This window comes from Prinia subflava, chromosome 14 (genome assembly GCF_021018805.1).
Source record: "Prinia subflava isolate CZ2003 ecotype Zambia chromosome 14, Cam_Psub_1.2, whole genome shotgun sequence".
NCBI classification, from domain to species: Eukaryota; Metazoa; Chordata; class Aves; order Passeriformes; family Cisticolidae; genus Prinia; species Prinia subflava.
Genome location: NC_086260.1, coordinates 16,477,368 through 16,486,498, shown reverse-complemented (window position 1 = coordinate 16,486,498; position 9,131 = coordinate 16,477,368).

Genomic DNA, 9,131 nt, shown 5'->3' with positions numbered 1-9,131 from the left:
TTTGAAGAAAAAGAATGACAGAACCAGGCTTTTCAAAACTAAACCAATTAACAAGGTAAAAGAAAAAGTCTTATGATAATTAAAAATTAAAACCAACAAGACAACAGTGTAAAAAATGAAAGAAATTAATAAAAAAATTAGCAGAGATGAAAAAACCAGGGATGGGAGTGATATAAATTGAACCTATTATAAGGCACTAATGACATTTGAAAACCTAATTTTTACATTGTCAAACCATTTTGATTAAGTGTTAAATGCTGCTCTTACAAATTTGGCATATATTGTGCAAGAGCAGTAATTTCTGGCTTTATCTTTTTCGTTTTCCCTGAAAAAGCTGCTTGTGTGCTGAAAGAGGCAGCAAGCACTCAGGACTTATCAGTGCTCCTTTCTCTTGCATTCCCCATGCCAGGAAGTGCCAGCCCTGCCTGACAATGGCTATTTTCATCTTCACAGAGAGTAGGTCCTAAGTAGAGTTGGGGGGCAATGAGGAGACAGAGAGGTGAAAAGTCATGAAGCCATTAGGTGCTGATGGGGAAAAAAGGCATCTTTCTACCTAGGAAGCTTCTCTCCTTTTTTCCTATTTTTTTTCCTCCTTTTTTTTTTTTTTTTTTTTTTTTCTTTTTTTTTTTTTTTTTCCTAATTTCAAAAACGGAATAAGCAAAATAATTGAAAGAAAGAAAATTGACTTTTTATGGCTTTTTAAGTGCTTAACATGAAGTTTCATCTAGTAAAATTATTGTTATTTTTATCTTTAGCTGCGTCGTTCCTGCTTCTCCTTAACGAAGATATTTCTCCAGTCAGGATGCCAGCTGCAAGGAGCTGCGCCGGGAATGACAATGGCCTATGCAAATACAAAGCATCGGCTATAAAGGCGCTCCGGAGCTCGGGAAGAGCTCGGGAAGAGCTGCCGGCAGCACGGGAGAGGCAGGCGAGGCTGGCCCGGGCCGGGAGTGACCCCGGCTCTGCTGCTGCAATGGGACGTGAGGATGCTCCACACCTTGGGTGGGTCCCTCAGCATGGGCAGTTCCACAGGGAGTGCCCAGCCAGGGAAGAGAGTGCTGGATCCACTCACACCTCAGGGGGGCTCGGGGAGTGATCATTGGTTTGGGATTTGTGACTCCAGTCACTTCGCTTTCCTGGAGTCACTTCAGTACCCCAGGCCCCATCACGTCAGCCCTTCAGAAGCTGAAAGTCTGTGGGATTGCCTTGTTTCAGAGCATGGGCTTGTTTCTTCTGGCTTCAGCTGCAAACTCTCACTGACCAAAATTCAGCAACATACACCAGGCACGGGTAGACTTGTGCTAGGGGTTTCTACTCCAGAACTGGCCAGAAAAGAATGTAGGGAAATTACCATTGGGAAATTAGGAATTTTCAGCAAGAAAAAAGAATTGTTTTTTGTTATTGTTTGTTTGTTTGTTTGTTTGGGGGGTTTTGTGGGTTTTTTAGTGGGTTTTTTTTGTTTGGTTGGGGTTTTCATTTGTTTGGTTTGGTTTGGCTTTAACTTTAGAAGTGAGAAAGGGCTAGGAAAACAATTTGCAGGAAGGAGGGAGTATTGACAGTTTGAGCTGCTCCTGGGTGCTGCACAGCCCTCAGCTCTGTCCATAAGAGAGTGACAGACTTGTAAATGACAGATCTGGGCTTGGTGACAGAAGAGAAGAGCCCCAGTCCAGCAGGATGGTTCACATGCAGCACTAAGTAACAATATGTTTCTCCCCAGCACACACAGATCAGCAAGTCACAGTAACTAGGACAGGGACATGCAGGTACTGTCACCAATAACAGCAAATCAGCTGAGGTGATTACACAGAGAGCAAATTGGGCTCAAGAAGCTGGCATATCTGGAAATGATGGTGCAGAGAGAATCCTTCTGCTTTGGCAGGGCACAAAGTCTTTTCACAGAGACATTGCATCCCTCAGGATAAAAGATTTGATCACAACTCTGTTCATGCCAACCTGCATAGAAGAAAAATTATACATTACAAAATGCTAAAAGACAGCTAAAGGGAAGGAGTCAGAAGAGGGGATGGAGAAACAAAAATAAATCAGAATCACCACAGAGAAAAAAGACTGAAGGTATAATTAAAATACAGAACTTTTGGAAGGTAAAGATTTTAGAAAGAAACAAATATTGAAGAAAATAGAAGGGATTGTACAAAAAGACAGGACATAAAGCCAGGCAGCATGACCAGTGTAATTTATATCAATTTTAAGTGCTCCTTTTCCTCTGCCCTAGGAATAGTTCATAAACCACAGCATTTATTATAGGGGTGGTGTCATACACTGCAAACCTATTTGTGAATGTTACCACTGGGGGATCACATGTGGAACTGGCTTCCATTGCAGCTGACAGGCTCAATAAATTCAAAAAGATCAAGAAGAACACAGGTGACAGGGGGTATTTGGAGTGTGCGTGCTCTTCTCTCTTTTTGTTGCACAAAGAAAGGGATGTGAATCCCCCATGCTACCAGTCACCACGTTTTTATTGTAAGCCTTGTAAAATCTGATGTTAAAGTCTAAGCTCTCAGGTCATGCAATTATGTGAGTCTCTCCTTTCATTTTTTAAAATGTCAGTTTCTAACCTGTCTACCTGTGAAGAAAGACGTGGAAGCACAAACGTACATACTCTAAGCAAACTAATCATCAACATATATATATATATATTTTAATGTCTTGATGCTGGGTACTTGATTTTGAATTTCTAGGCTACACACAATGGCTTTCCTGCAGCCAGAACCAAGGCACATGTGAAGTTCTTACCATATTCTTCCAGTTTTGAGATCTGGTATCTTCATGAACTGTCTTTTGAAAAACCTGTAGGTCTTGACATGAGATACAGAGACTTGAGTAACCTTAAATTTAAAGGAAGTGCCTCACAGAAGTGAGCGAATACAACTAAAGTCTACAAAGGTTAGCCAGCTTTTATTACCTGGAGATACATTCCTCATGTTTAATATTTATCATATTTATCTGCTCCTTTTCTTTAATGGCAGATATCTGGGAATAAGCATCCATTAAATTCTGTCAAAACTGGATACAGCTCCATGGTGCTAAGAAGAACCATGGTGATGAGGATTTTGCAGTGAAAAAGCCATATTGGGGGGCCATTGAAAAATTAATTTCATGATGCTCCTTGGCAGCAATTCATTAGGTGAGAAAGAGGGAATGCAGGCAGCTGCATCATTCATGCATTGCATGAAAAAGAGTAGCAAGATAGTTGAAAACCCTCTCCACTCTGTTTCCAGGTGCTGCAGCCACCTTTGATGACAGTGTAGGTGTAGTAAAATATATGATTTGAAAAAAGAGGTGTACACCCGTCAGAAAGAGCTGATTGCTTTAAGCAAGGCCACTACAGCATAGCCAGGATTTCTGCTAGCTCTCCTGTTGTCTCATGGCAGAGAACAGTGGAAGTGAGGATTCACTGAGAGTTTGGACTTCATCTCCCCTTCCGAGTTACCTCCAGCTCCTGTATTTCTGCCTTGCTGCAGGAACCGGCTGTTTGATTCTCCAGTGCTGTGCCACAGCCTGGCTCCAGCTGTGCACTAGGAATATAAATCATGCCAGTGCTGCAGCAGGGCAGGAGAGATGGGAGCATTTGCCATGCTAAGGCTCCTCCAGGTGCTTCTGTGGATTCCCCACTCCAGCCCCAGGAGAAGCTTCCCTTGGCAGCCACGGCTGCCAAAGCCATGGTGCCACCTCCCGCAGGACTGTGCTAGGGACAGGGCTGTGACAGAGCTCTGTGCCAGCACAGCCACTGTGCAGCCTGCTCTCCAGGGAGCACGCAACCTCTAATCCATGCATGGCTTCTATTTGTGGAGAAACAGGGAGCTGAGACTGCCGCTGCTTCTGCCAATGTGCCCCTTCCATTTACAGTTTAAACACTGTGAAAAATTTAGAAGGTCAGACAAGCAGAGGCTGAAAGGTTTAATTGTTTACAGAGGCAGACCTTAGGAAGAAGCAGATTTCAGACAGTTACTCAGGTCTGTGTGATCCACATAATGGCTCCATTTATATGTGGGATCTTGTAGCCAAAGAACCTGTGTTTAGGAGGGATGTGGAGCTGAGCTGATGGACATACAGACACCCAGATTTATTAGACAGGAGTGTGTGTACATGTTCACATCTGTCTGTATGTGTGTATGCTTGCAGGACAGAACAAGTCAGCAGAGCAGTTGTCCCATCATTTCCCACCATCCTGGTTCTTGTTAACTTAGTTTGAATTTTTTGGCTTTCTTCCCTCTCCACCTTGCTTTTGTGTGATTACCTTTCTTCTAGTTGTAGTGCAAGCAATCTAATTCCATTCAGTGCTTTGGCAATGCCAATCACTGGCTCAAGGTTAGAGAGAGTGAAGTGGCAGCTGGCTGTTAAATTCATCCTCAACCTTGCCATGGCAACTACCTGCGGGCCCTGAAAGAGCCAGGAATTTGTGCTCTGCTTCATGGACCTCATGGCCTGAGGAACAATAACTGTCAGGACAGTATGGGACTAAAAGAATTTGTCACCACTGAAGGGACAGTGCCAGTGCCAATTGTGGAGCTGGACTGGAAGAGGGAGAGAAAACAAGTTTTAAAAAATAGAAGAAGAAAAGAAGAAAACTAAAAAAAACACTATGGTCACATTCTGCCTTGTATGACAAACTGGTTCTAGATATTCTTAGAAACTTCATTCTTTTTCTGCAAAGAGAGAAGCCAAAGGTGATAGAAAAAAGGCATTTCTATTGTGGTGACCTTGAGGTGTGAAGCAGTGCACTCCAGCTAGGCTTTCCCAACTGGTTACCTATTGCCTGGTCTTCCTGAATGTTGGATTTAATGTTCTTGGCTCCTCTGTTTAAGCAGAAACTAAAACATTAACTCTTCCCAGATTTATTTTTCAAAATCTGTCACAAGACAGTTGAAAGGGGCAGAAGAAAGGTAGCACTGTCTACCTAATAAGAAGGAAAAAGCCAGCAAGGAGTGTGGGTTTATCCCCATTTCTGGCACTGACTTGTTGCACGGTTTGGTTTGGTTTTGTCTTTTGCTTCTTCACAGCACTCTTGTAAATATGGTGGGTGTATGTAAATAGACTCGATTGGCTTGGACAGAAGCCATGGAAGAAGAAAATTTATAAGAGCATAGAATAGTACTACAGAGCCTTAGCAGAAAAACTGGGAAGAGGTAGCTTCCCTGGAATCACTGTGAGATAATTTAATTTGTCTTTTGGCATGGCAGCTTCAAGGCCTGACATTTAGATGCCCCTCCTGTGGCTGGCTCCTGCTGTGCTGTAAACAGGGTATGAGAAGTGTACCCCTAGGACTGGGCAGATTCCTGCAGAGCAGCAGCACTGGGTTTGGCAGCAGGGAGAGAGGGATTTGCACTGCTCCCAGCTGAGGAGAAAGAGCAAACAGAGACATCCTCCTCTTGAAGGGGAGTCTGGCAGGATGCTCATACAGTGAAAAGTGCATGTGTGTTGCGAACTCTCAAAACTTCTCTGGGTCCCCTAATTACAGTGTTCTCCCTCTCCCCAAAAATTTCACCTTTGAACATGTAAATCACAGGCAGTTTTTTGTTTGTTTATTTGGGTTGGGGGTTTTTGTTTTTTTTTTTAATAAAGGAAAAACAAGAACCATGTGGCTTTTAAAAGAAAATACTCTCAGATTTTTGGTACTTTACTCCTGACTCTTGAAGGCCTGTGACTAGCATTACTAAGTGGGTTAGTACTACTGGTATCTCAGATTATTAAAGATAGAAACTGAAAACTAGTTAGAAGTTCATGTTGTATTTTCTTGTAGTGTTCCACTCAGCTGGCTGGAGTGATACCAGCTCGTTTAATTTCCTTTCCTTCTGCTTGTCAGTGCCACTGTCTGTTTTTCATATTGGTACCAGGAAGCTCCTGAGTTTATGGCATGTTTCAGGGAGAGAAATCCTCTGTCAATATCCAATGATTCTCCATCAGTTTAAATAAAGTGAATAGGATATTACAAATATACATTTTTTGCTGATGGTTCCAAATTCACAAAGCTTGCATTTTTGCAGATCCAGGTAGGCAGTTGAGGCCATTCCCTGCTGTTGCTATATTCATCATCCCACCCCTTCCAGTCTCATTTTTCTCTGCCTTGTTCTTACCTTCCCTTAGACATACTCTCTCTTTCCAATGTCTTCTCCCCAATGCTGTCTTTCTCATGCTGCCTATGCCAGCCATATTCCTTTCTCCCTGAATGCCTCCTCCCCTGCAGCTGTGGTTTCACACTGCATTGTGTATGGTCCTTTCTGCCTGCTGTGTTTCCATCTTGGCTCTTCTGCTCTCCTCCTCTCCTGTACCTCTCAATTTTTCTCTTTGCCTTTGTCTCCTGCTGCCGCATTCTTCTGTCTCCCAAGGGCTGCTTTCCCAAGAGAAGCTAAGTCGAATTGATCTGCCGTTTAATTGCCTGATGTGTTCATTGCCTGTGCCTGCTGTTTGAAATAGGCCTGCCTGAAAGTCCCTGGGGGAGGCAAGGTTGTGTGGCAATGGGGGAGGCGGATAGATGGGCTGGCAGCAGCTCAGCCACAAGGCAGCTCACTCAGAAACAAAACACCTGCCAGGAACACCTGTGCTCGTAAATGTCTGCTGCCATCCTGGGCAGGTCCCAGCACTGGGAGAATGAACGTGTCTATTCCATGGCATCAAACCAAGGTGGCTTCCTGGCATGTGTGAAAGGTTCTAACTAGCACTTATACTGAGCACTCCATGTCCAGGAGGAGAGATGCAAGCCAAGAGTCACACACCTCTGGAGCTATGTAGGGTTCGGGCAAACTGGGAGTCCTCCTGTCAGCCCAGCAGCTCCAATGGACCTTGTCATTGCACCTCCCTGTGGGGTGGGTTGTTGGAAAAACCCTTTTTCTGACCCAGGGATGGGGCTTCTGAGAGACGTTTTAAAGACTTTTATTCCATTTTTAGTCTCATGAGAAAGGTGAGATGGTACAGATGTTACAGTTCACACCATCAAAATCAAAAGCCAAACTATTTCCTAATTATATTACATTATAAGCGTTTTTTGGCCTATCAGCTTTTGCCACACAGTGCTGCTAATGCTTCTAAGCAAATCGTCTATTAAAATACCCTACGTGGGTTTTGCTACAATACATTTTTCATAGTTCTATTTCTCCAAAATATCTGCTCTATTTGCAAGGTCATCATTTCAAACTTGTTTTTTGTTCAATTTCTCTCTCAACAATATCTTCTCTATTCTATGGCCTTTCCAAGTCAGCACACCTTATCTCAGAGTTTGCATACAGATGTACAAGACTATCTGAGCTTTCAGTCAGACTTTGAGAATTCTCTACAAATCCATTTCTCACATCTCCCCCTCTTTCTTGAACTGTAAAAACTTCTTTGATGGTCTTATTCATCATTTACAGCACAAAATGAAGTATACGAGTCACTATGACTAATACTGGTACTGTAACAATTAATATATAAAAATCTATTTTGCAAAGTGCCTTTAGCCAAGGTGCAAAGTTCTATCCTTCAAACACATCATCTAACCATGATCTGTCATCAGTTTTAATTTGATTTGATAAATCTCTCAGTTTTTGAAGCTGTTTGTGGTGGACTCTGAATGGTTAGACAAATTCATACACCACAATCCTTCAAATTCCTCACAGCTATACCCATGTGCCAGTAAAACAAAATCGATGGCGGCTCTGTTTTGTAAGGTTGCATGTCTAACAGCACTAACATCTGTCATCATATCATTAATTACAATGGAAGTAGCATTGACTTCTTTGCTCAGCCAACACCCCAATCGGTCTAATTGTTTCAATGCTATTGCTGAGGCAAGTTGAGGTAGAAATAAACCAGATGTAACTCTTTTTGTAGGGCCTCAAGGTTTAAAATTGCTATTACAGTTTTCTTTATAATGATGGGCAAATCTTTTTCTTCTATGTTTTCTCTTGATGGCTTTTTTAACACTAGGTGTTATCACAGTGAACTCTCTGATGCTACATGGGCCACCTTTAATTTTTGAACGAATGCCCTGTCAGGCTCTATCTCCACAAATGAGCCAATATCCTTTTGGCAATTGCCATGGAAACTTATTAAGATCATCAGTCTTACCCTGAGGGGGAACAGGGGTAGTACAATTGCACTAAAAACTTGAGTTTCTGTACACAGGATGATGGGGAGTAACATTTAATTGTGGATCTCCTTGATACTAAAACTCAGCACAAAATTCTATTGTCAGAGAACCAAGAGTTCCTAAATTTTGAGGTTCAGAAGGTGCTTTAAGAAGATCAGGGGCCTAATGATACCAATTGGTCATGGGATTTGTCTCGTTGGCAACTGCACACCAATAACAGTCATGGTTAGGTATTGGTCACTCTTTGCCTGGTGTTGGCACACCAACCAAACAGGTTGTCTGGGCTTGAACTGGTCAAACATAAGGTATTTGAGCCTGCTGACTTGGCTAAGGTAACCCAAACATTTGGTTTTGGTTGATCTACAGGCATATCTGCATTGTAAAAGTAAGCATGCAAAATTAACAAGCACCAATATATCATTTGATCTAACTCCACGTTCTTGTTCAGCTAGTTTTTGTCAAAAAGCTTTCCCATGTATTTCAAATTTCCAAGCAAATCTTCTAGCACTTTATGCTTTTATATTTTCCCAAATTTGTTCATGAACTGGCCAGTTATAAGGCATTTGGCTGTCCTGTTTACACTCAATTTTACAAATTTGGACATCTTGGGATTCTTTTTAACACAATGGACATCGCGCTTTTGCTAAAAGAGCTCTATGATATTAACGATTTGCACAATTTTAACATTGACATAAAACCCAAGGTTTGCAGTTTTTGCAGGCTGGGCAGGAGATGTCAGGCACGAGCCATAATCTCTCTGTGTGGCTCATGTCTGTGTGCTCGTTTGGAACTCTCAGTGCTCTTTTGTGCTATGGCTTCACATTCTTCACTAGAACCCACTTAGGTCCTACACCTGTGGAAACACAAGGATACTTTTTGCTTTCTTTTTTACTGAGGTTATTAGCAAAAATGGTCCTTCAATTTTTTGATTGAAACGGGAGGATTTTCTATCAATTTTGCCTGTGTGTTATTTGAAAAATGCTTAAAAATTGGTGGATTGGGATCTGGAAATGAGCTATTCCAAAAAACTGCAACCTCATCT